The following is a 27,454-nucleotide window of genomic DNA, read 5'->3' on the forward strand; positions in this document are numbered from 1 at the left end:
TGTGTCCATAACAAAAAAACACGATAAATGTAAATACCTAGCGACCGTATGACCGAATTATATCCCACAATGCATGTAATAGTCACATACAATAGGTATGTCCGTATTTCACATACCAAATGTGACAGGAAATAGAATAAGCATGTAAACGAAACAGAAGGAGCATATAAACTGCTACAACAATAAGGCAACATGTAAGCTAAAAGGAACAGTATTATCTGTACCGTTGACTGTGGATACGTGCTGTCCAGTACATTCGGATATGTGTCTGGACTATATCCCATCCTGGACATAGGAAAAGGTGGCATTCTACCAATGATTAGAACAGTCAGCCAAAATCCGCACATCAACGGTCCAAGTCGAACTTGTCAGGATGTGTCACAGTTGAAGGGGTATTACCCGGGTATACCAACCATGTTGTGAAAGTTAAGTATGGGCGTGTACCTATGTGCATGAGGTATAGCATGTGGAAAGTCAAACATGGCAGGGTAGTCCACACAACCATACAGGTACCTGACATATGTAGGGTATGCAATGTGTTACCTTGACCATGTCATGGGCCATCAACCAAAGCAGTGATGGATGGAGTGTCAGGAATATATATGTGTGTGTGTGTGTGTGTGGGGGGGGGGGGGTAATGGTATAATCCTCCAAGGCGACACTGTGTCATATGCAGAATAGGTGAACCGGAGGTGTATGAGGGAGCAGTGGGTGAAGCAGAAAGAAACTCAAAGACATGTATACACATCTGCAATACAACCAGACAGGCCATACTGTAGAACACAATCCCACAAACATATGAATATTAAAATGTGCGATACAAATGTATAGACATGTCACCGGCACATACCCACAGATTAGTCCTGATGGAACTGGCCATATCAAATGCAACACACCTGGATGCATAATGGACTACCCAGCATCCCCTCCACAGCACACAACCCGCTCCAATTCCTGAACGTCCACCAAATCCAGCCATACTTGGCCTACTGGTTTGGTGCAGCCACATCTACACATAGTGACCACTACGCATATGTAGTAGGTAGTGTCAACCTAGGCAGTTTCAGGATTGCAAACTATATATCCCTTGCATGCAAAACTCCCAGCACATTTTCATAATGCAAGAAGAATGGTCGGTATTTGTCTTGTTTTGGTCTTGTTCAATTTTTGGGATATCCCTCATGGGATAAGTAACCTGTGTAAACATTAGAATGGGTATGAAGACACGAAGTCCAGTCCTGTAGATATCTGGACACAAGTTGAAATGTGCAGTAGTGGTGCACGAGACTGTCCAGGCCTAAATGGTCATGCAGAACCTACTACCCAGGATCAAACACCTGCCCGTGACGCATGTGTCCCGACACGAGTAAGCAAGAAAATATATTGCACACATTCACATAGTGGCACATGGTATAAGGGTGATGAAGGCACTGACGTAAACAGGATACCCCCTGATCCACTGTGTGAGGGCCAATTAATGTGTGTGTAGGTGTGACCTGACCAACAGTGATACAATGCCAAATGTCCTGTGATTGTAGGAAATAACTATGTACCATACTGCATGTAACAGTTGCCTAAAGCGGTCACGTCAGGATAGAATAAATGTAATTCATAGAAGAAACAGGCAAACAACAAAAGTGTCAAAGGTATAAGGCTCACAGCTAGGAAACAAATTAATGTTCTAAACCTGCACTGACCGTGGCTATGTGTTGGCCCAAACAAACTGGCGTCCGCAGTAGGGTTACCATCTGTCCCGCTTTGCGAAGGACAGTCCCTCTTTGGAAAGTTGTGTCCTGACAAAATACATTACAAATGGCAAATGGCCTGGGATTGTAGGACATAATTATGTCCCATATGTTATGTAATAGTTGCAGAAAATAATTATTTCAGTATCTAAAATACCTAAATGTTTCAAGAAACAGAATAGGCAACTAAACCGCTACAACAATAGGCTTTTATGTAGGCAAATAAGTAAAGTTATTTCCTTTGTACTGACCGTGGGTATGTGTCAGCTTGTAAAATATGATGTGTGTTCCGAAAATGTCCCATCTTGGCCATTTGAAAAGTTGGCAACCCTAGTCCCCAGAATACATCCCAACCTGTACATATGACAATATCAACACTACCAATGGTCAGAGCATTCGCACAATAACTGGCCAGCCTCTTAACCACTCACAAAGCCAGTGACCTTTGGGGGAAAGGTGTTGAATGAGAATGACTACTTACAACAATGAAGAGTAATAGATGCATTTAACTGCAGAAAATTAGTAGTATTACGAATCTGTCAACATGTTCCAAGTTAATAGTACTAATATGGTAGAAGTGTCCGTGATTGTCCCTGAGTTGTCATAGCCTTGTCCCTATCACTGTAGAAATGAGTCCCCGAGTATCACAGAGGTCTGTACACATAAGTACACCAATCAACTGTCACATCTGCTGACAGGACTATTGCATATCTGTAGTGAATTTATAACTGATGTCCAGAATAATATTCATTGTATCTATAAATGAATGAAATAGTCAAATGGGAAGGGAAACACGTGGAAACCACCCCCAACCTGCATTATGTAGTGGAACCTCTCCCCGCCCTAAATTATGTAGCGCCAACCCAATAATGTGGTCACAGGTGCCAAAACACCTGCGTCTGTAAACACAGGTAGAATGTTAAAATCTGGCTAACTCTGTCCATGTGCTACGTCTGATCTTTGAATAGTGCCAGGGCAGTTTTAATCACCAGTCGGCTGAGCCTAAACCCAGACCAGCACATAAACACCCTGACAATCAAACACGCGTATGTGCGAGGACTATAAGCATAGTAGTTCTGAATATCCTTGGAGTGAGTAGACATGCAGCACGGGTCCAGAGCAGTAGGAAACAGGGAATGTCCTAATAGTAGTACTGCAGTTTTCCCAGCAGGAGAATGGATGCCTGCTGTGTAAGGGAAACGGTGAGGCGTATGTCAGAGTAGCTATGAACCATGGGTATACATATAAATGAGCCAGAACAACAATAGTGTAGTGGTTACAGCATCCGCCCAACGTAAAGGCATTCCCGGTTCAAGTACGACTATAGCACGTACTAATTGTGCAATGAATGCCTCTGTGCTATAAAGCCAACATTTATACATGTAAAGGTGACCACGTCCACATGGGTCCGTTAACCGGATTCCATCAAAGTGGTACTTTCATAAGGAATAAGGCACATGTAATCCCAAAGAAGTGCCTGTAAACATATGTAACTCAGAATAAGTAGATGCAAGTGCGCCTGCGCGGGTGTACGCAGCTATTAGCATAGAAAATATATGTTGTACAGCTGTAACTTTTATATATATAGATAGATGGATGTGTTTATAGATATCCACAGACATAACAGAAACAGAAATATGCAATTATATATCTACATATTTATCTATATATACATAGATATATATATATATATATATATATATATATATATATATATATATACACACACACACATATATATATATATATATATATATATATATATATATACATATATAAATATATATATATATATATATATATATATATATATATATATATATATATATATATATATATATATATATATATATATATATATATATATATATAGATATATATAGATATAGATATAGATATATAGATATGTAAGGAACGCCTAAAGACGAAAGCAAACATAAGGGTTGTGAAGGGAATCCAGAGCAAGTAAGGAATTATAAAGTGCTCGCAGTGTATGTCATATAAAGCTGCACATGTGTGAGTAGAGCACCACTTTTCACACCAGAGGCAGGGTTATACCAGTGGCCATAACATCGTTGAAGTGCTACGTCAACATTGTAAACAGATGGAATGTAGTACATGTTGCGACCACCTACACTTGTAACCCGCAAATCGTTTGTAATCCATAACACCAGGAAAGGCACGTATGTGCAAATATGAATGGATGGTGAGCCTGTGAATACACGAGGCGGTACAAAATGTGTGTAGGGCCCCAACGCTCATGAGAGGGCAATGGGTAAAGGTGTGTCATGGCTGCGATATCAGGTGTATAATGGCTGTTATGTGTGGAAACTCAACATGGGTGTGCAGGAGAAACTATGGATATGCGATTATGGACACAGGAGTGCTAGGGTATGTTGCGCTGGGTGCAATGGAACAGCCCGTGGAGGTCAGCTAGTACGTAGGTGTGATTCCCAGATAGAGCATCATTTGCATGGAGACATGCGTGAATGGGTGTATCGTTGTCGGACGTTGTGTGTCAGGGCTGGCAGCCCAGCACGTAAAACCTATACACCACCCATGAGCGGAACGGAGTTCTGCTGTGACAACCCCAAACCAGGAAAAGCAGAAAGACACAACTACATGAAGACAACAATATGTTGACGTACAGTCACAGTAACACAAACACACATCCTATCAACAGTAATATGAATGTGCACAGAAACAAACACAGTAGCAGGATTAATAGGCTGCACATACGAGTAATATGTCGAATGACACTGTATCACATCCCAGTTAGCAGCGGCACCCCAGACATGAAAAACATGCAACATCTGTCCGCTGTATAACGTGCAATATACTGATCACTAGTTCTCCGGAGTGAAGTGTTGGTGTCATAATAACTAAGGCAATAGTATTCTGTTGAAGCAGAGATAAAACCCAATACACATGTGTAAGTGTCCATGTCCGGGAAATGTATAGGTTAACGGACACACAGATGTATATATAGATAAAAACGTATATATCAGGTAGTGATATATACACATACACACAAAACAAAATATATATGTCAGTGTAGATATACACATGTACATAAATAGGTTACTTCACACCAATTAGGGGTAACATATTTATAGCCCGGGCATATGTGACTAGGAGGTCCAATAAATAAACGTTGTACCCCTCACATCGCCCAGCTAGGCCAGACAGACATACAGACAGGCAATACAGATCAATACACTGCCGCTGTCCAAAACACCAGTAGGAAAGTACCAGTGGGAGAGTTCTGCAAGGTCTACACTTTAAACATGGATAACGGTGTCCCTTGCGGGACCCCAAAAATTCAGGATACATGTGAATCTGCTGACGTTAATATGAGCAGGATGTTGGTGTACATGGAACAGTAGGTTGTGCAAGTGTGATAATACATGAGTTGACAAAACATACGACATGTGTCCCGAGACAGGGAGAGTGGGCAATGTGTAGTGGTGTGCTCATACCCCAGCTGCGCTCACAGTAAGTATTTGTCACGACTGCTGTAGAGGGGTGCCAGGTAGGTGGACCATGGGTATGCAATAATGGGCTTAAGTGTGCAGGTGCTGGTTGGCAGAGATGTAGTGGGCCCGCCCAGTGGAAGTCATTAATATTCCTGTGTGGGAATAGCATACACCTACACCTCCCAAACCTGAAGAGCACATCTACCGGATAGTCTGTAAACCATCGGGAGAATACATAGAGACCAAATCAGTGCTGTGTACCCGATTAGCATGGACGTCCATAGTTATGTATCAGAATGTAACAAAGTCCAACTAAACACTTGCAGAACTAGTGATATTAGGTGAACAGGTGGTGGAATACAGGTAATGACAGATGACAACATGTATGAGTCAGAAACAGCATGTACCTCAACAAACGTGAATGAATACATATGTTCTGTGACTGTAAATGTGTCTGGTTAATAGAACCAATCATCTAAATGTGTCCCACAGGGTGTTATGCATTGTTCCTGATACAGTGTTCATTCACACCCATTGGTATGTGAGTTCTGCTACTGATGGAAAGTGCATAATTTGTTGACCACCTTAGGTAGATGATAGCATAATAGAAGAGGTTCAACACCCGTACGCCTGCGAGGGACACACCTGTCTGGGCAGTTGTGTCCTGCAAAATGACAGTTATGGCACATGGCCTGTGAGTTTGGGAATGGAGGCTATATAGTGTGTGTAGTGGTGTCAGACATCAATTTGTTGTATCAGTAACAGCTACATGTAATAGGAAACAGTATTATCAATTATAATGCTACATGAATAACCTTAACGTATGCAAACCGTGGAAGTCGTCCGTTTACTACTGGCTGTGGGTATGTGTTGCCTTGACACATGTGATAGCTCTACATATAGGGTCTATAGGGCCGCCACCATTCTGAATGGCCAAAGTGGAACCTGCTCTGTAGAAATGTCAGACGTCCCAGGGCAGAACATACCAACAGCCATGCATAGTACAGAAATATACATATCGGAACAAATCAAAGCGTAGTCTAGCAGCAGTAAAGTTGCTTATGCTACCACATATGACATATCGACGTGCCAGGTATACAAGACCTGTAACAAGCAACCAGTACAGACATGTACAACATGAGAATGTCCCCTAATCAGGGCAGTTGCAATGGCTAGAGTATTGTCCATACCACTCAACTGTCCCTGAATGTCAGGTACGCCCCTGAGTCTGACTGAAAGTTTAACACTGTCCCTCTTAATCCCTCCTAAAATTAGTGGCTGTTGAAGGAAAGGTGGTGAATTACACTTACTGACTAATGCCAATAAGTAAGAGTTATAAACAACTGTTACTTCAGAATATGTGTATTAAGTCATATGCTCTGATTCTGTCAATGTTTCAAGTTAATAGCACTACTTTTGTAAAAGTGTCCCTGATTTTTTCTTGACCTGTCCCTGATTCTGTAGAAATGTGTCCCCGATTGGTGAAGAGTTCTAGTATTGTCACATGAGATATGCGTAATGAAGGACTGTCCCATGCAAAGTGGGAAAGGTGTCACTCCTACAGTCTCCCGTCGTGCAATCTGAAAGGTGGACAACGTGCAGTAGGTATGCGGTAGCATGACTCGGTGGACAGCTGCATTAACAAACTCAAGTCACATGTCAGCATTGCAGAGTATCAGTTTCCATGTATCAGGCAGATGGGAGCAGATCATATGAGGAACATGCATATGATATGATTACGTCACTGGACAGGCCGCGAGTCCGTAAAGTCAAATGCCTGCCATTGCAAAATGGTTACACATACCCGATACTGTAGTCATGTAGTCCGATGTAATACGCATCACAAGGGATCACACACACCCAGTGTGAGTGACAAATGTAAGCGGAAATGTCAGTGAGCGAGCAGCTGTAAGCGTGTTTTTCTACCAGTATGCCAGTAGTGCACTGTCAAAGAAATTTGGAGTCTAAACGTGTATAAGGTGCTGTGACCAGAGGTCAGCAGTGCTTAACACTGTGCAAACCCATGCACGACTGCTCCCACCTGCTGGAATGTGCCTTACCCAGTCTGTATCCAAAGGCGACGGCCTGTCTGCAAACAAAGAACCGCCCTATACACGTGTTGGTAGCAGTACCCTGCTCACATAGCTCATGTGAATTAACAATAGACCATGGCATATGTACAGACAATAGACCACAAACACACGATACAGTGCAGACATCTAACAGTATAGCAATGTACTGGCAGATATGTCCGGACCACTGGTGTATGCATGCCTGACCGTCCTGTGTTTCAGTGTGTGAGCATGCCCAGTATGACTGTTATGCATGTTGTCGACAGACATTACCATCATACTGTCATGTGTATGAGCATGCCAAGTATGGTCAACTATATTGCATGTGCCACATGTCCAGATAGTACTGTGTTGCTGACCCCTACGTTCTACACAGATAGGTGTCATGCTGTGTCTGCAGGGTAGCTAATCGTTATGTGGCATTGACAGTTGCTACATGTCTGCATAGCGTGGGGGGACATCCAACCACAACCACAGTCCTACACAGCACCGTGGGTGGTGCACATGACTCTCACATGTGTAGGTTTGACGGGGGCACAGCCAACAGTTGTACACATCTGCTGCTACTGTACTGGTATGCTGGGTACTCCATGTCAGTGTGTGGATCTACCTAAATTGCTGGTTGGAGGGATACCAGGGTACATCAGTTCCCAGCTTTAATTACCAGCACAGTGGTGTTGGACGTCCTAACTTACACAACCTACATCAAACTGCCTAGCCTGCTGTAGTCTGTGTGTGTCTTAGGGAGTTGGGGTCATTCATTGGGCATATCCATAGGCCATTGTATATCATTTGTCTGTACTGGTCCACATCTGTCCAGCTGCATGGAACATGTGTCGGCTGTACGGACACACATGATGATCAGCCCATAATCTGCAGTGGGTTACAACACCCTGTGTACTACAGGCTACCATTGTGACCCCCGTATGTGCTACAGAGGTCATGGTGCCACTATGGATGTTTACTGTCTGCTGCCCTAACAGTTGGCCACCACAGTCACGTGTATGCTCACATACATACCATAGCAATGGGTAACTACACATTCTAATACAACTGCCACTTGTTAGGTCAATAGACATACCCTGGGTGTGTTCCGGACTTGAGGTTGGTGCTGCAGTGCTGCCTATGTCGGATGCACACAGTGCACCCCCTATACATGGCCGAGCACAGGTAGTGTCATGTTTGGCATCCATTGTACTGTGTGCAGGTCAGAGAGGGGAAATCCGTGGGTACCTACTGTGTCAGTGCATATGCCTTGTGTTGCCTCTTTTCCAAGGGCAGGTCATACTGTGCACAGGCTTTCGCCGACTGTGCCCTGCTCAGGTAGTTCCTTCATCAAGTCACACTGTGCCTGTACAGGCCTTGGCAGTGGTGTTGGGCTGTGTGGCCCTGCCCCATGCTGTTCCTGCTGCAACTGTTACTGCAGGATAAGATTGTGTAGCATAGCAAATACCATAACAACTTGTATGCATGTAGCTTGTGAATACTGCAGAGCTCCAACGGATGGGTCCGGATACCAGAACTGTGAACTGAGCATCCCAAACACATGCACAAGTATATGTCTTGCCTGTGCATCCACCTCAGTATGGTGTGAGTGTTCAGATGTATGTGCATTGCTGATGGGTGTCATCAGCCACAACAACAGTGTTTACCCAGCATCCCCCACTAGGAGACTGTAGGAGATGTCCATATTGGCATTGGTGTGCTACAGCTGTGTCAGAAGCCATATATCGGACTCATCATAGCTTCCAGGGCAGACAGCACACACATTCAATCTCATGCCCTGGCCATCGCATATGGCCTAGCTGTTGGAGGGAATGCCCCTGCAGTAACTGTAGGCCTACCCCGCTCACCAGGTGGTGCTATGATGTCTATGTGTGTGCAGGCTATAGCACCCAGTACCCCAGGGTAGTCATCCATGTGGTTGAACAGATGCATATTGCTGGTCTACTAATCACGTGTTGAGGACATGTACGTGCTCACTAGCATGTGTTGACATGGCGTCTGTGAACTGGTGCAATACTCTGGATGCAGATGCCTGTGAGATACCCATGATATCCCCAGTTGTGCTGTGTGAGGTACCTGTGGCTAGTACACCTAGGCCAGCACATACCATGGTATCCACTGTGATGTGTTTCCCTCGGCCTGTTTGATGTATCAGGTGTGGCCGGCACAGGTCAACAAGCTACTGTAGGAGGTCTCTGTCCACCCCATAGTGCTCCACCATCCCCAGCCCATGTAGCCCCTGGTAAGTCACCCTCGGTCTATAAAGTCTTATGTCACCCCAGTAAGGGTTGTTCAGCAGCATACACATCCTCACTGCCCCAGCCTCCTGCACATGTTGTTATATGTTGCCTGCTGTAGCCTGTCTCATTTGGTTGGACTGTGTCGTGAAATGTCCCCGCAGTTATACACCGGTGGTGTAGTGTGCAGACGAAACCTGTGTGTATGCTGCTTGCTCGCATTACTGTACTGTTCATGTGTGGGCTGGCCATGTCATCTGCTGATTGTGCTGATAAACACCTGTTTGTGCAGCCTGTACACCCTGACTACCCCACCACAGCTGTCATCCCTCCCAGTGTCACCAGGCAGGTATAGACACACCCCTAGCTTAGGTGTGCTAAGGCAGGAGCACTCTCGAGGCACAGTTCTGCAATGTACATACAGTATGCCTGAACCCCCTCCCATGCTGTCAACTATATTCGAGACCTGCACCCGGCTGACTACACACAATGCACTCCAGGGACCAGCATCACACCCTGGTGCTAAACATGATACACTATAGTATAGTCTTCGAATGAATAGTTATATGACCCATACCAAACCTCCAAATTAATAACCACTGCTCAGTGTCACTCAGATCCATACACAACTGGTAACAGGTGCCTTACTATCACCATATTCGATGTCCCTTGGTCTTCCCAGCAACAAAATAACTGGTGTCTACACGACTACAACCCATGGCCCTGCACACTACAGACAATGTGCATTACCACCACGCCATGGCAGATATACATAGATCCCAGGTTATCACGTACAGATCATCCGTCACAAACATTCAATAGTGCAGATGTCCCCAGACATATATGTTCACATCAATGTCCACCTCTACATCTACATATATATTCTTTGTATACATATATACATGGACATATATATATATATCTATATCTATATATATATATATATATATATATATATATATATATATATATATATATATATACACATACACACATATACATGTACACACATATGTAGATATGGCATTTATATCACAACAGCGGACCACATGACAGCAATGCATTAGACAGGAATGAAAAGGAAACTACATGTGCCACCTGCATCATGTAGTGTTGTTACTATCAAGGCACGTGTGTTATGTTGCGTCACATGGGTCAGACCATATCAAGGGTAAGAGTAGGGCTGCTGACAGTTACTCACCAGACCTATGCCAAACACACACACCTGCCATGCCTTGGAATCGAGCACCTACCTGTCTAGTCTACCACACTACAGCATTATGCAGTAACAGAATGCGCTACCGAGTTCCGGCATCACTGCACTCCCACAGGCATACATCATCCGTAAAGGCAAAAACGCTGATAGGGAATGTATGGGGAGTCAGCCATCTAAAAGCGTTACTCTGTCCCCAGGCAGCTGGAAACACACACACAGACACACACTTGGCAGGGTTGGGAGTCGAACATACACCTAACTACCTTATCACACTACAGCATTACGCAGTTACAGAATGCGCTACCGAGATTACTGGAACACAGCACTCCCAGAGGCATACTTCTAGGTGGATGACATCATCCGAAAAGGCAAAGACGCCAATAGGGAATGTATAGAGAGTGAGCAGTCTAAAAACATATTACTGTCCCAAGGTAGACGTAGACAAATACACGGCAGTGGTGTGAGTGGGACAACTGCCTATCTACGGAGCACTATTACAACACTACATAGATACGAGATGTGCCGCAGACAGTACACCCTTCAAGACAGTCAACCAGTGTGTTCAATGTAGGAATACATCCTGACGTGGGGTATGGGCATCTGTTGCCTGGATGACCACCATCGCTATACAGGATGTCAATGGCCATGCCCATACACAGAGGCACTTCACCGACACAAGGTGTCACTGGGCATGCTCACACACTTAGTAGAAGTGAAGGGCTATCTTGCATGCACACGGATTCTAAACACAGAAGGGCACAGTTTTGAATGTACTGTTTGTCCATCTACACAATGGCGTACTGGGCATGCTCACACACTTAGTAGTAGTGAAGGGCTGTCTTGCATGCACACGGATTCTAAACATGGAAGGGCACAGTTTGGAATGTACTGTGTGTCCATCTACATAACAGGGTACTGGGCATGCTCACACACTTAGCAGTAGCAAAGGGCTGTCTTGCATGCACATGGATTCTAAACACGGAAGTGCACAGTATGGTGTTACTGTCCCCACGTACATGAAGGCCACTCACATGTACTGACCAGTACACACTCAAGAGCCATCACAGATGTCTCAGGTGCAGATCACAGAGGTAAATGCTGCATTCTACTATGTAGCCCTCAGACATCACCATGTCCTTGGACCAGCAACACACATCCATACATTACCACAACACCATGTGACTCATGACCAGTGGACTGTACATAGGTCTACAGCAACTGTGCAGACTACACATGTACTGACAGGGTTCCATCATATGTTATGCAATGCAATGATACCACTGTACATAACCAGGTCAGCTCTACACATAACAGGGGCCCTGGGTCTTACACAGCTGTGACAGATGACTGTCGCTGTACACCAAAGAACAAACGTTTGGATATGACATACATGTAATCGCAGTGGATATGTGCATGGACAACACACAACACATATGTACATAGCATAGCTTTTGCTGTCCTCCGTGCAGACAAGTGGCTACAGCAATCACACGCATGCACATGGAAGGTAGGTCCATGGCTGTTGAATGCTAACAGTACATGAGGTAGCAGTGTTGACCGAGGAAACATTTCCTCTGTACTAGTTACCCATGACACAAATCATATCATACAACAGACCATGTATTATGTATGTCATCACTCATGTCCACCAATTGCAATGCATACAAACATAGCTGCATGTCAGGCATGTAGGACCAATACACATGCACATGTAGTGGTGTGCATGCAGCTACCATGCATGTGCAGTAGCTGATGTATGTAATTCATCTGTGCCTAACTACAACATGCAGTTGCAATGCAGCCCCATCATTGACACCTGTATATGGTGAAATACTGACAGTACGGTAGGATGTACATCAGGTATGGATGGATGTGTGTACATAAATTGGTGATCCACCTTTGCAGATGGATGTTTGCCAAGGACAGCTCACGGGTGTGTCACAAGCCATCCTACCATTACATGTGCAAACAGTACACTATGTTACTGTTACTTGACAGTGAAGACATAAAACCTACACAGCGGTCAGGGTGTTACTGACTGTAAGTCACTTGACACCTGTAACACTTACATCCTCCCGTGTGCATATAACAGCACAATTGCCGAAGGTAGCGTTGGTACACATAATGCAGCCAATACTGCTGCATGTCTGTCAGATGTATCATTATAGCAGGTGTATCATTCACAGTACTGCCATGTGTGTTTGCTTGTGTGACAATATATGCCACATATGGTGGGGAATATATCCCAATTGTTACACACCTCTGTACACTGTTGTAGAGATCGGTACATACTGCAGTGTGGAAAGCATGATGTAGGCAGGGGTGGTGTATGTATCACACATGTCAGCTATCTGTATGTGAATGACATTTGTGGACTCCACAGTGTGTGTGTGTGTATGTATGTATGGCTGTCTGGTGCATGGAGTGAGGGTGTATGCTACCATACAGAACAGACAGGATCCCTAACCCCTCATGGTGATGCAGTCTACTACCCTGTTGATGTGATCGGTCTCAGCCTTACTGGCTACCTGTACATGTTCATTCTCTGTGTCGCATTGTGTGGGTGCACAGTACTGTGAGGGTGATTACCACATAGGCAGGGGTCCTCACCTCAACACTATCGAGTGTGCGTTATAGTGTTGTTGACCCCGTGAGTGTGGGCATGTTACTGTGTGTTTCTGTGAATGTCTGTGTGTGTTCTCATCCTGTAATGTGACAGGGTATTACTGCTACACATGCCTCATGCTATCAAGTGGCCTCTAACGTTATCATCGGCCAGACCGCTGTGTAAACCCCCCCGCACTATGTCAACATACCTGTGATGTGACCTGGTATGGATGTCATGTCTCTAGCCACTGTAACCTATTAAACAGCCCACATGCTTCCGAATCAGTAGATGTGTGGGCATCTGTGGTATGGTAGCCTTTCTAATAGTCAGGTTGAGGGTACGTATAGCATGCTGGTATTGCCATACATGCCTGTGAGTACTCCACATTTACACATGGGAAACTGCAAACACTGCTACTTGTTGGCACATGCAAGTAGACCATAAGGAGGGAACCAGGGCATCATTACCAACATGCTGTTACTGTTGTTATCAAGACACATACTGTGAACATATAACAATGCATTATAAACCTGTACTACATGGTATGTCTGGTGCATGTCAACAGTACACAACTAATGTAATATACACTTATCTCACTGTTCTGTTCACCCTGTGCATCAGACCATTTGAGCATGTCCCTGCACCGATGGCGTGGATGACAGGGATGCAGCACAGGCATCATCATATGCACAGGGTGATAATGTTTGACAGGGGCATAGGCTGCACCAGTGGATGACATCATGTGTGTGGGTAAGGGCCGGTGATCTGATTGGACATGTGTGGTCGTTATGCATGTGAGTGTTGCGGTGCCCTACAGATGTTTTTGCTGTGTGCGTGTATGAGTGCACACAGTTCTGTCTTTTGTCAGGCCTACACAGGGGTATTATTGACAGCTCCAGATTGTACAGACCAGGATGTACAGCTCACTGTGTCTGGCCATGGCCACGTTATCTGTGCCTGCCAGGGGTTGCACGGGCACTACCAGGCGGAGGTACAGATTGGCTACTGTCCGATGACACATGTCCACTGGAACCGTGTCCCCACTGGGAACATCCAGGGCCACATCCACGTGGCCTGCAGTGTCCTGGTGTGGACAGCGCAGCACCAGCTGCACTGCTACTGCTACCAGCACTGTGGGAGTGGCCATGTGAGGTGGCTCATTCACGTTGACCTGCACTAGGTGGTGTAGCTGGCCTATGTCCATGTGGCCTACGCCTCACTCCTACCAGATGTTCCAGCACAGACAGCTCACACTCGTGGATTGCCATGCCACGGTCAAGGATTCCGACCATGTCACCCAATCGCCTGTCCAGAACATCAGCAATCTGCTGTTGAGCATTTGCCAATGCCTGGATATTGTCATTTAGAGTATGGACAGCAGCCCTCTGAAGCCTCTGCCCTTCTCTGTTCTGCCATTCAGCACATGCCTGTGCCACCATTACAGTCTGGAACATGCATCTGGTGACACCAGCTGCTGCGCTCTGTCCTGCAGGTGCATGTCTGCCAGAGGTCCTCCTACGAGCAGCACTGGCCACTTGCCTGTGTGGCACATCTGCAGTCATTACACTGACACCATGGTGTGGAGACACACCTTCTGTAGCCACCACACGTTTCTGTTCCAAGCTAACACACGCTGACTGTCCTTCCTCTATGGCCACTGGTGATGGGGTATGTGCTGGCATGAGAACTGTGTGCGGGGAAGAGGAGGACATAGCTGGGATGGCAACCATTGGCACAGATTCAGCCCCTGACAACTCTGCCTGCACCTCATGCATATGTTTATCACTGCTAGTATCTGTGGGGACAAAACATCAGATGGACCGCAGGAGGGTAACGCACCTACATCACCTGTGAATGCAAAGAAAGACTCTACATTACAATAGACACACACACAGACACACATAGACAGACACACACACACACACACACACACACACACAGACACACGCACACACACACACACACACACACACACAGACATACAGACACACACACAGACACACCATGCATGTGATTTGACAGATGTGATACAGCAGATGGCATGCAGCTCAGACATTAATAGTGGTAGTTTTGGTCTTCCCAGCAACAAAATAACTGGTGTCTACATGAGCTACAACCCATGGCCCTTCGCACACTACAGAGCGGTATGCATTACACGCCATGGCAGATATACAAGGAAGAGTCCCAGGTTATCATGACACTGAATCATCCGGCACAAACATTCAATAGTGCAGATAACTTCCACAGACATATATGTTCACATCTATGTCCACCTCTACATCTACATATATCCCTTATATATTATTTGTATACATATATACGGACACATATATATATATATATATATATATATATATACACACAATAATATATACATGTACGCTTTGCCAATGTAGATAATAATTATATCACAACAGCAGACCACATGACAGCAATGCATAAGACAGGAATGAAAAGGAAACTACATGTACCACCTGCATCATGTAGTGTTGTTACTATCAAGGCACGTGTGTTATGTTGCATCAAACGGGTCAGACCGTATCAAGGGTAAGAGTAGGGCTGCTGACAGTTACTCACCAGACCTACTGGCAAATGTATGTGTTGACAACCCAGTGTCTTGGCAGAATATTCGGGCTGTGGACACTATATAGGTCAGCAACAAAACACACTGAACACATCCCGCAGCTAGCCACCCACAGATACCAACACATACAGTATAACTGCCAAACACACACATCTGCCATGCCTTGGAATCGAGCACCTACCTGTCTAGTCTACACACTACAGCATTATGCAGTAACAGAATGCTTGAAGTTCCAGCATCACCAGCATCCTCACAGACATACATCATCCGTAAAGGCAAAAATGCTGATAGGGAATGTATGGGGAGTGAGCCATCTAAAAGCATTACTCTGTCCCCAGGCAGCTGGAAACACACACACAAACACACACTTGGCAGGGTTGGGAGTCGAACATACACCTAACTACCTTATCACATTACAGCATTACGCAGTTACAGAACGCACTACCGAGATTACTGGAACACAGCACTCCCAGAGAATACTTCTAGGTGGATGACATCATCCAAAAAGACAAAGACACCGATAGGGAATGTATAGAGAGTGAGCAGTCTAAAAACATATTACTGTCCCAAGGTAGACGTAGACAAACACACAGCAGTGGTGTGAGTGGGACAACTGCCTATCTATGGAGCACTATTACAACACTACATAGATACGAGATGTGCTGCAGACAGTACACCCTTCAAGACAGTCAACCAGTGCGTTCAATGTAGGAATACATCCTGACATGGGGTATGGACATCTGTTGCCTGGATGACCACCATCGCTATACAGGATGTCAATGGCCATGCCCATACACAGAGGCACTTCACCGACACAAGGTGTCACTGGGCATGCTCACACACTTAATATCTCACATCCGTTTGGAATGTACTGTGTGTCCATCTACACAATGGCGTACTGGGCATGCTCACACACTTAGTAGAAGTGAAGGGCTATCTTGCATGCACACGGATTCTAAACACGGAAGGGCACAGTTTTGAATGTACTGTTTGTCCATCTACACAACGGTGTACTGGGCATGCTCACACACTTAGCAGTAGCAAAGGGCTGTCTTGCATGCATATGGATTCTAAACACGGAAGGGCACAGTATGGTGTTACTGTCCCCACGTACTTGAAGGCCACTCACATGTACTGACCAGTACACACTCAAGAGCCATCAAAAATGTCTCAGGTGCAGATCACAGAGGTAAATGCTGCATTCTACTATGTAGCCCTCAGACATTACCATGTCCTTGGACCAGCAACACACATCCATACATTACCACAACACCGTGTGACTCATGACCAGTGGACTGTACATAGGTCTACAGCAACTGTGCAGACTACACATGTACTGACAGGGTTCCATCATGTGTTATGCAATGCAATGATACCACTGTACATAACCAGGTCGGCTCTACACATAACAGGGGCCCTGGGTCTTACACAGCTGTGACAGATGACTGTCGCTGTACACCAAAGAACACACATGTTTGGATATGACATACATGTAATCGCAGTGGATATGTGCATGGACAACACACAACACATATGTACATAGCAAAGCTTTTGCTGTCCTCCGGGTAGACAAGTGGCTACAGCAATCACAAGCATGCACATGGAAGGTAGGTCCATGGCTGTTGAATGCTAACAGTACATGAGATAGCAATGTTGACCGAGGAAACATTTCCTTTGTACTAGTTACCCATGACACCCATCATATCATACAACAGACCATGTGTTATGTATGTCATCACACATGTCCACCAATTGCAATGCATACAAACATGGCTACATGTCAGGCATGTAGGACCAATACACATGCACATGTAGTGGTGTGCATGCAGCTACCATGCATGTGCAGTAGCTGATGTATGTAATTCATCTGTGCCTAACTACAACATGCAGTTGCAATGCAGCCCCATCATTGACACCTGTATATGGTGAAATACTGACAGTACGGTAGGATGTACATCAGGTATGGATGGATGTGTGTACATAAAGTGGTGATCCACCTTTGCAGATGGATGTTTGCCAAGGACAGCTCACGAGTGTGTCACAAGCCATCCTACCATTACATGTACAAACAGTACTCTATGTTACTGTTACTTGACAGTGAAGACATAAAACCTACACAGTGGTCAGGGTGTTACTGACTGTAAGTCACTTGACACCTGTAACACTTACATCCTCCCGTGTGCATATAGCAGCACAATTGCCGAAGGTAGCGTTGGTACACATAATGCAGCCAATACTGCTGCATGTCTGACAATATATGCCACATATGGTGGGGAATACATCCCGATTGTTACCCACCTCTGTACACTGTTGTAGAGATCTGTACATACTGCAGTGTGGAAAGCATGATGTAGGCAGGGGTGGTGTGTATATCACACACATGTCAGCTATCTGTATGTGAATGACATTTGTGGACTCCACAGTGTGTGTGTGTGTATGTATGTATGGCTGTCTGGTGCATGGAGTGAGGGTGTATGCTACCGTACAGAACAGACAGGATCCCTAACCCCTCATGGTGATGCAGTCTACTACCCTGTTGATGCGATCGGTCTCAGCCTTACTGGCTACCTGTACATGTTCATTCTCTTTGTCACGTTGTGTGGGTGCACAGTACTGTGAGGGTGATTACCACATAGGCAGGGGTCCTCACCTCAACACTATCGAGTGTGCATTATAGTGTTGTTGACCCCGTGAGTGTGGGCATGTTACTGTGTGTTTCTGTGTATGTCTGTATGTGTTCTCATCCTGTAATGTGCCAGGGTATTACTGCTACACATGCCTCATGCTATCAAGTGGCCTCTAACGTTATCATCAGCCAGACTGCTGTGTAAACCCCCCGCACTATGTCAACATACCTGTGATGTGACCTGGTATGGATGTCATGTCTCTAGCCACTGTAACCTATTAAACAGCCCACATGCTTCTGAATCAGTAGATGTGTGGGCATCTGTGGTAAGGTAGCCTTTCTAATAGTCAGGTAGAGGGTACGTATAGCATGCTGGTATTGCCATACATGCCTGTGAGTACTCCACATTTACACATGGGAAACTGCAAACACTGCTACTTGTTGGCACATGCAAGTAGACCATAAGGAGGGAACCAGGACATCATTACCAACATGCTGTTACTGTTGTTACCAAGACACATACTGTGAGCATATAACAATGCATTATAAACCTGTACTACATGGTATGTCTGGTGCATGTCAACAGTACACAACTAATGTAATATACACTTATCTCACTGTTCTGTTCACCCTGTGCATCAGACCATTTGAGCATGTCCCTGCACCGATGGTGTGGATGACAGGGATGCAGCACAGGCATCATCATATGCACAGGGTGATAATGTTTGCCAGGGGCATAGGCTGCACCACCAGTGGATGACATCATGTGTGTGGGTAAGGGCCGGTGATCTGATTGGACATGTGTGGTCATTATGCATGTGAGTGTTGCGGTGCCCTATAGATGTTTTTGCTGTGTGCGTGTATGAGTGCACACAGTTCTGCCTTTTGTCAGGCCTACACAGGGGTATTATTGACAGCTCCAAATTGTACAGACCAGGATGTACAGCACACTGTGTCCGGCCATGGCCACGTTATTTGTGCCTGCCAGGGGTTGCACGGGCACTACCAGGTGGAGGTACAGATTGGCTACTGTCCAATGACACATGTCCACTGGAACCGTGTCCCCACTGGGAACATCCAGGGCCACATCCATGTGGCCTGCAGTGTCCTGGTGTGGACAGCGCAGCACCAGCTGCACTGCTACTGCTACCAGCACTGTGGGAGTGGCCATGTGAGGTGGCTCATTCATGTTGACCTGCACTAGGTGGTGTAGCTGGCCTACGTCCACGTGGCCTATGCCTCACTCCTACCACATGTTCCAGCACAGACAGCTCACACTCGTGGATTGCCATGCCATGGTCAAGGATTCCGACCATGTCACCCAATCGCCTGTCCAGAACATCAGCAATCTGCTGTTGAGCATCTGCCAATGCCTGGATATTGTCATTTAGAGTATGGACAGCAGCCCTCTGAAGCCTCTGCCCTTCTCTGTTCTGCCATTCAGCACATGCCTGTGCCACCATTACAGTCTGGAACATGCGTCTGGTGACACCAGCTGCTGCGCTCTGTCCTGCAGGTGCATGTCTGCCAGAGGTCCTCCTACGAGCAGCACTGGCCACTTGCCTGTGTGGCACATCTGCAGTCATTACACTGACACCATGGTGTGGAGACACACCTTCCGTAGCCACCACACATTTCTGTTCCAAGCTAACACATGCTGACTGTCCTTCCTCTATGGCCACTGGTGATGGGGTATGTGCTGGCATGAGAACTGTGTCCGGGGAAGAGGAGGACATAGCTGGGATGGCAACCATTGGCACAGATTCAGCCCCTGACAACCCTGCCTGTACCTCATGCATATGTTTATCACTGCTAGTATCTGTGGGGACACTAACATCAGACGGACCGCAGGAGGGTAACGCACCTACATCACCTGTGAATGCAAAGAAAGACTCTACATTACAATAGACACACACACAGACACACACACACACACACACACACACACACACACACACACACACACACACACACACACAGACACACCATGCATGTGATTTGACAGATGGCATGCAGCATGCATGTGATACAGCAGATGGCATGCAGCTCAGACATTAATAGTGGTAGTTAGCATACCTCCCTGGGTTGCACACAACTGCAAGCAGGTGTCATATAAGTAGCCATGCAGTTCTCACAATCATGGTAGTAAGCATGAATCCCTGTGATACACCATGTGGACCAGCACAGGTTAACAGTACATATGGCTGAAGTGACCTTGACATGTAATCTGCTGACGTGTGCATTGACATGCATACATGTCTGACACAATGGTGTCCTGACACATGTACAGCATTGTAATGGGTATCACATTGCAGTGTTGTCTGTATGCCCTACAGATAGAATGCACGTTTAGCAAATATGCATGAGCATGGAAGGGTAGTGTGAGGCATCTACATTGCTATACAGTGTGAAGTACAGACACTGTGCCATTGCATGGCATCATGAGGCATCTGTATTGCTATACAGTTTGTATTATGCACACATTGCATAGCCATAACTGCATGCATACACATGACATAACTGTGGATTGTGACCCACGTTGCTGAGGTGTATACACACCAAACCATGCTGTGTCATGTGACAGGTCACTGGAAGACCTATGGATGACATCCCTGCACAACTACTACAGAGTCTTAGCTGCCTGGCAACCATGTCCACACATGGCAGACTTGTCAATACACCATGTCCCACATGACATTGATGTACCACACACACAAGGTGCATGGCTGACTGTGATGTCCTACAGCAGCAAGAGAAATGTACAGTATCTGTGGCCTGATGTGGTGTCAATGTCTGTGGAAGCTGTACAGGTGACTACTGTCATGCTATGACACAGTCGTGATGTTCAACACATCTTATATGGTCGACTTACATGACACCTCCACTAGCTGTGCACAGGCTTTTAGGATGTCCGGTGTACCACATCAACTGTATAATCAGTCAACTAAGGCTATAGTTGGACCATGTGTGGACAATGTGCAACAGGGTGTATACACATCACATCTACTGTGTGGCTACATGTCTCTGGCCATCCTCCATGGCCATGTGTGAACATGTGTTGGCCAAATGTTTGTGATGGCCTTCTATCTCACATGTCTGTATTGTCCCATATGACATACACCCATAGATGTCAGATATGTCACCGTCCACAGGGCTATGCAGACAACGGGTTGTATGTTTGGTATGTGGGGTATGTATTATGGGATAGTGTGACAATATTGCAGCCAGAACATTACATGTCTGGGACATGTCAGATGGCACATCACAATGTGTGCAGCATTGCAGGGGCATATAACACAATGGTGACTCCTGTGGGCTGCCCATATGCTCACTGTGTGGTACTGTTTGTGTACCACAGATGTGTTGCTCCAATGTATAGTACATATGCTTACATTGAACAACACCTCCACTGTTGTATGCACAGCTGTCCACACATGTAGCAATGACAGATACTGTGGTTTCATGTTGGTGTTTCATTTCGTTTGTATATATTGCACATGGGTAGCCAGTGTGAATGATGGGAGATGCGACCTGTCTATCATGACTGGATCATACATCATGTGTACATGTGTTAACTGGCCACATGGCGAATAGATATATGCATTAACATGCCTGATACTGATGACAGTCTCACCTGCAATGGACTAATGTCTGTGCAGCACGCCAGAAGTACCTGTATAGGGGTGACACAGCAGTTTGAACATTATCCATGACTGTATGACAGCCACAGGGTGCACTGTGCATGTTAACACATTTGCCTGTGCAATAGCATATAGTATGCACATGTGTGCATACACAGGGAAGCATACTGTAGTATGCGGCATGTGTGTAAACATACCTTGCATATGATGTTACATTACATATTGTACAGTGACACATGCAACTAAATGGGATATAATAGTCATATGTGCAGTAGTGACTTACCAGGCAACCCCAGGCTCATTGGTTGGGAGACACCCACCTCCACGATGGCAGCTAGTGTTCGTGGATGCTGTTCCGAGGGTGTCCCCAGGCTGGACAGTAGCTCCTCAGTGGGTGTGAGTGGGACCTGGGTTGGTGGCCCACAACCTGTTCCACCTTGTTCCCTGGTGATTGCAGTGGCATGCTGTTTCGCATGTCGTATCAAGTCAATGCAGTGTCTGCACACCTGCTGGTAGGTGCGGTTATGGCCACCCACATCATTAACCATCCTGCAAAGGTCTTGCCACAGGTCGTCATGCTGCTGGGCATGCTGTGGCACATGGCTGAATAACACCTCGTAGTTCTCATGGAGGTACGGGATGAGGACATCATCCTCCTGGCGGCTGTATGCTGGCAGGCGTGAATGAGGCATTATCTGGAAGACATAATGATGGTGACAGGTCACAGTATCACAGAGATGTACAGAGATACAGCTGCACATACATTTGTATTAAATCTAGTACATCTGCACAGTTATCTTTGCAAATCATCATGACACTGACACGACTGACATGTTTATGTCACACACATGTAACACCCATTATGCATTGGATATCATCAACATATATGTGTGTCACATCATTACAGTGTTCATACTCCATGTGAATGCTGCCTTGATGTGGGGATGTCTGTTTGCCTGTACTGGTGTTCTTACCTATCAGCACATGCCTGGATATGTCCAGAGTAACTCTGTTGACCTTGATGCTGTGTATATGTCACATATCAACACATACACTGCCTTAATGGACATGAGCAGTGACAATGCACACATACGCACGGAAACCTTTGCATGCATGTGTTTTGCCATATACATCTACACGGCACTGTACAGCAGTTCAACATTCTGCCACGGATCGCCTGTGTTGCACATGTGATAGACATGCGACAATGGCTAGCCAGACGTCATTCACAGGGATGGTTATAAACTATGGCATGTATGGGCAAGGTTTCCTAGCTGTATCCGACAGCCATTTTGCCATCACGAGGTGCATCAGTGCCACATTACTGATCCAGACAGTTAATAATACATCTACCATGCTGTCATCACACCATGTATGACAGAGATAACATGTGCAGCTTTGATGGACAGGTTTGCATGGTATGGCGGGAGTATGTAACATGTATGGCACAGGGACCTGTCCAGCATGTGGCAATCCTTGTAGTAGGACAGTGGCTGTCCATGATGTATGTCTTTCAGATCAGGATATGTACGTGTAGCATGTCCAACATCACAGTGTAGCACATGTCTTTATGCAAGGTAGCCAGTATGCTGCATAGTGGAGGTGAGGATTGTGAAGGCTGATATCGCCCATCCACACATGGCCAATACCCCTTAAAGGTGATATGTGATCCGATATTGGTCACCCGATTGCTGAGTATGCCTGTCCAATGATCTCCATGCTCATGGATGGCACCCTGTCATGACATGCGTGCCTCGTATAACTACCTAATAGGCCTGGAGACGTCACCAACTGAGGGAGGTGAACTGCACAGCACCATCCCTTACACAGTGTCCATAATGTTGACCGCTGCCTAGGTGGTAGTTAATGGGTACAGGGTTATTCACCTAGCAGTGACAATGCTATTATAGGCTGTCAGATTGTGCACATGTGTCACACACCTCACCCACAAAGCCTATTATGTATGTTGTCCACAAAACTGAGACAGCTATTGCTCCTAGGTCATGGCCATTCACACCCTTACATACACAGTTGCCTCCCATTTGTCTGTGTGGTATGGGCTACAATGAGGGGGGAGTACAACACATTAACCCTGTTTTACTGTAGCTGCCACTGGTGTGATATGCACATGTCACTCTGACACCATTTGTAGTGTTGATTCTGTCAACAGGCCACTGGTAGAACACTCCTGTGACATACAAAGGTACATCTAGTATACTCAGTGTAGCTGGAACACAGTATGGGTGATGATGTCCTATGATCTGTCACAGGTATGCTATCCAGCGTGAAATCATCTGTACTGTCATCTAGTTCTGTACTGCTAACATCTACGTTGATAAAGGTTCATAGACTTGCAGACCATACTCAGCAGGGTAATAGTGCAGTGCCTCCAATTATGACTGTCATCTCCACTTGTGGGTTGCAGTGGGTTGATATTTTCCAACACCCTAGCTGTATTGCATATTCATGCTCAGCACTTGTTCAGAACTTGTGAGCACTTCATGAGCTACTAATTACTATAGCACCCATTCCAACTAATTTCTTACAAGTACACTGTCTGTCCTTACATTTCCAGCTTGCTTACAGTACAACAGCTGTAGTACACACATAACTCACATATCTTGTGAGACATGGTTGAATATACAGGCATGTCCAACTGTCACGTACCAGTGCTATTGCCTGTCTTTATGATGAATATGGTGAACATGTGGCAATAGAGCAATTGTCTCATGTACACAGTCAGTGCTCACCTCCCAACATACATACAACACTACAGCCTGTGGGAGATGCACATATGTAGCCATGCTGGGGGTAATGCTCTCACCAACCCAGACTGAATCTGACATTCATGTGGGGATGTGTAACATTTGCAACACACTCCACTCATCACATAGTCTCACAAGATCTCCACCACCACAGGCCACACATAGTATGAGTACGACATTTGCAGAACATCTCCATACTCTGTGTAGGCACCAGAGGCAGCCCCCATCACCAAACACAACAACAATTACTTATAGCCCACAGACTCATGTGTGCCCATCAAATACAGCCAATAGGGTGTTATAACATACCCAACACACCAGTCATAGGTGACTCTTTAGGCAGTCACACTGATGTCCCACTCAGCAGGCTACACAATGTGATAGTTGCTTACATCTAGCTGTCGGGTAACTGGTTCTGCAACATAACCTATTCACCCATCCCACACCTCACCAGGTACAATTTGACTGTCATTCTCCATGTTAGTGTGACTGCCCTGAGATGTAACTTCCCAGACTACATGTGCAGGGACATGCAATAGCTCTCCGGTCTTGTAGCCCAGAAGGTATCGGCCAAGACCTGGGGAGCATTCTGCATTCATCCAGACTAGATACCACTGTACAACGACTGACTGTTTCACTTCAACAGTTGCCTATGCTTCTGCTGTCATTCCACAGGCATCCAGTATCTGTCCACTTTGAGTGACATGGTCAACAAAACATGATGCTTTGGCACAGATTACCTGCACCTGTCAGCCCTGGGAGTACAGATAACATGTAAGGCTCTTGCTGCTCCTATACTGCCTGTCTTGCACAGTTTCCAATAACATTCACCACCAGAATGGAAGCAGGCAAGCAAAACATGGTGTCATGTGACTCAATGCTTGACATCATCTCTGACACATGCAGGCAAGGCACTCCTTATAATGGACAACTTCAATATCTCTGCAGTGACTGGGACCTGCCTCTATGCTCCACAGAGCATGCCTGCACTGACAGGTTATACGCAGACCACACCTTTCAGTCATGTAACCTGGGCCGGAACACCCATGGCTGAGGTTTGTCCATATTTCAATATGTTGTACACACCTCCTGGCTGGTTACTTAGCACAATTCATCAGAGGTGATCCACATGCAACTAACTGTGGCCAGAACTGCTATACACATTGTAACATGCTACGGATTCAACAACATACCCCACGGTTACTGGCCCTCATTTCTTGGTGTACTGGACAGTAGGGTTCAGACAGGTACTACTGATGTGCGACTGGCACTACCCCACACTTAACTGGGATAGCTACTCATGTACCGACACATTAGGCCAACGCTGTCCGGGATTCATAACCTCCACTCGGCTGGATCACCCATACACACCACCACCAAGACCAACAATATCCTAGACATGAACATTACCAACATGTCACTGGTATTCCACAACTGGGGTTATCCCCTCGTTGGTAGTTTCCGAACATATGCTAATCACCCTTGTTATCCACATCCCGGCACCACACCCTTCACAGCATACACAGTACAAGATTACTACAACACCTACTACAGACGTCTTATGACAGCAGTGGTAAACGTCATGACACCTGTGCAGATGGACAATACACATACAAATGCTGAAACATACCCAGTGCACTTCATTAGCACTTACAGGACTGCATAGATCATGCCATTCCAAACAGAGCCATGATGGTACCCACCAGATAACAGACGCCACTCTGGGGGTCCAGTTCCATGGACATAATGTAAAACAAAAGGTGGAGGCTGTTGCAAAGTGGAGTACAATCCCATGGGTGGGGAAGCTCACTGGTCAGCCTCAGTAGGGCTTGGGGATCCCTTATCACATCCTCCAAACCTAGCTACGTAAACATTACTGCAACACTTTCTAGGGTGTACCACAAAGCATTATGGAGGTATGTCAGTAGTCAATGGCAATACCCACATCTGCTCTGACATACAACAGTTACTCAGAAACATTACAGAACTGAGTGATGTTGGCAACATCCTGGCAGATGGGTTCAATGCTAACTTTACACCCTCTTACTCCCTACAGGGCCATAATCCATGCAGGAACATTGCTGGGTCCCTGTGGTCACAACTACACAGTTCCAACCTGCACTCTCTAAGGCCTGGAACACAGACTCCATGTGACCGTCCAACATCCCAGGCTGTGATTTACACAAACCTCAGAACGACATGTTTCCCCACTTGGCCACCAGATTCACTAATAGCCTTGTATTAGACATTGTGGCCCCTGAATGGTGCTCAGCAACAGTTATCACACTCCACACAGGTGGCGCCACAATGAACCAGAGGGACTATTGCCCTATACATCTGACTGGACTATTCTGCAAGGCTATGGGGCACATCATCATGGAAGTCATTCACAGAGACATTGGTGGGCTCCAGACCTTTGATGCCACCCAGGTTGGACTTGTTAGGGCCAGACCATGGCTACTACACCTGGTGGACTCC

Source organism: Protopterus annectens, chromosome 8.part0 (assembly GCF_019279795.1).
Source record: "Protopterus annectens isolate FY-2018-M chromosome 8.part0, PAN1.0, whole genome shotgun sequence".
Lineage (NCBI taxonomy): Eukaryota > Metazoa > Chordata > Ceratodontiformes > Protopteridae > Protopterus > Protopterus annectens.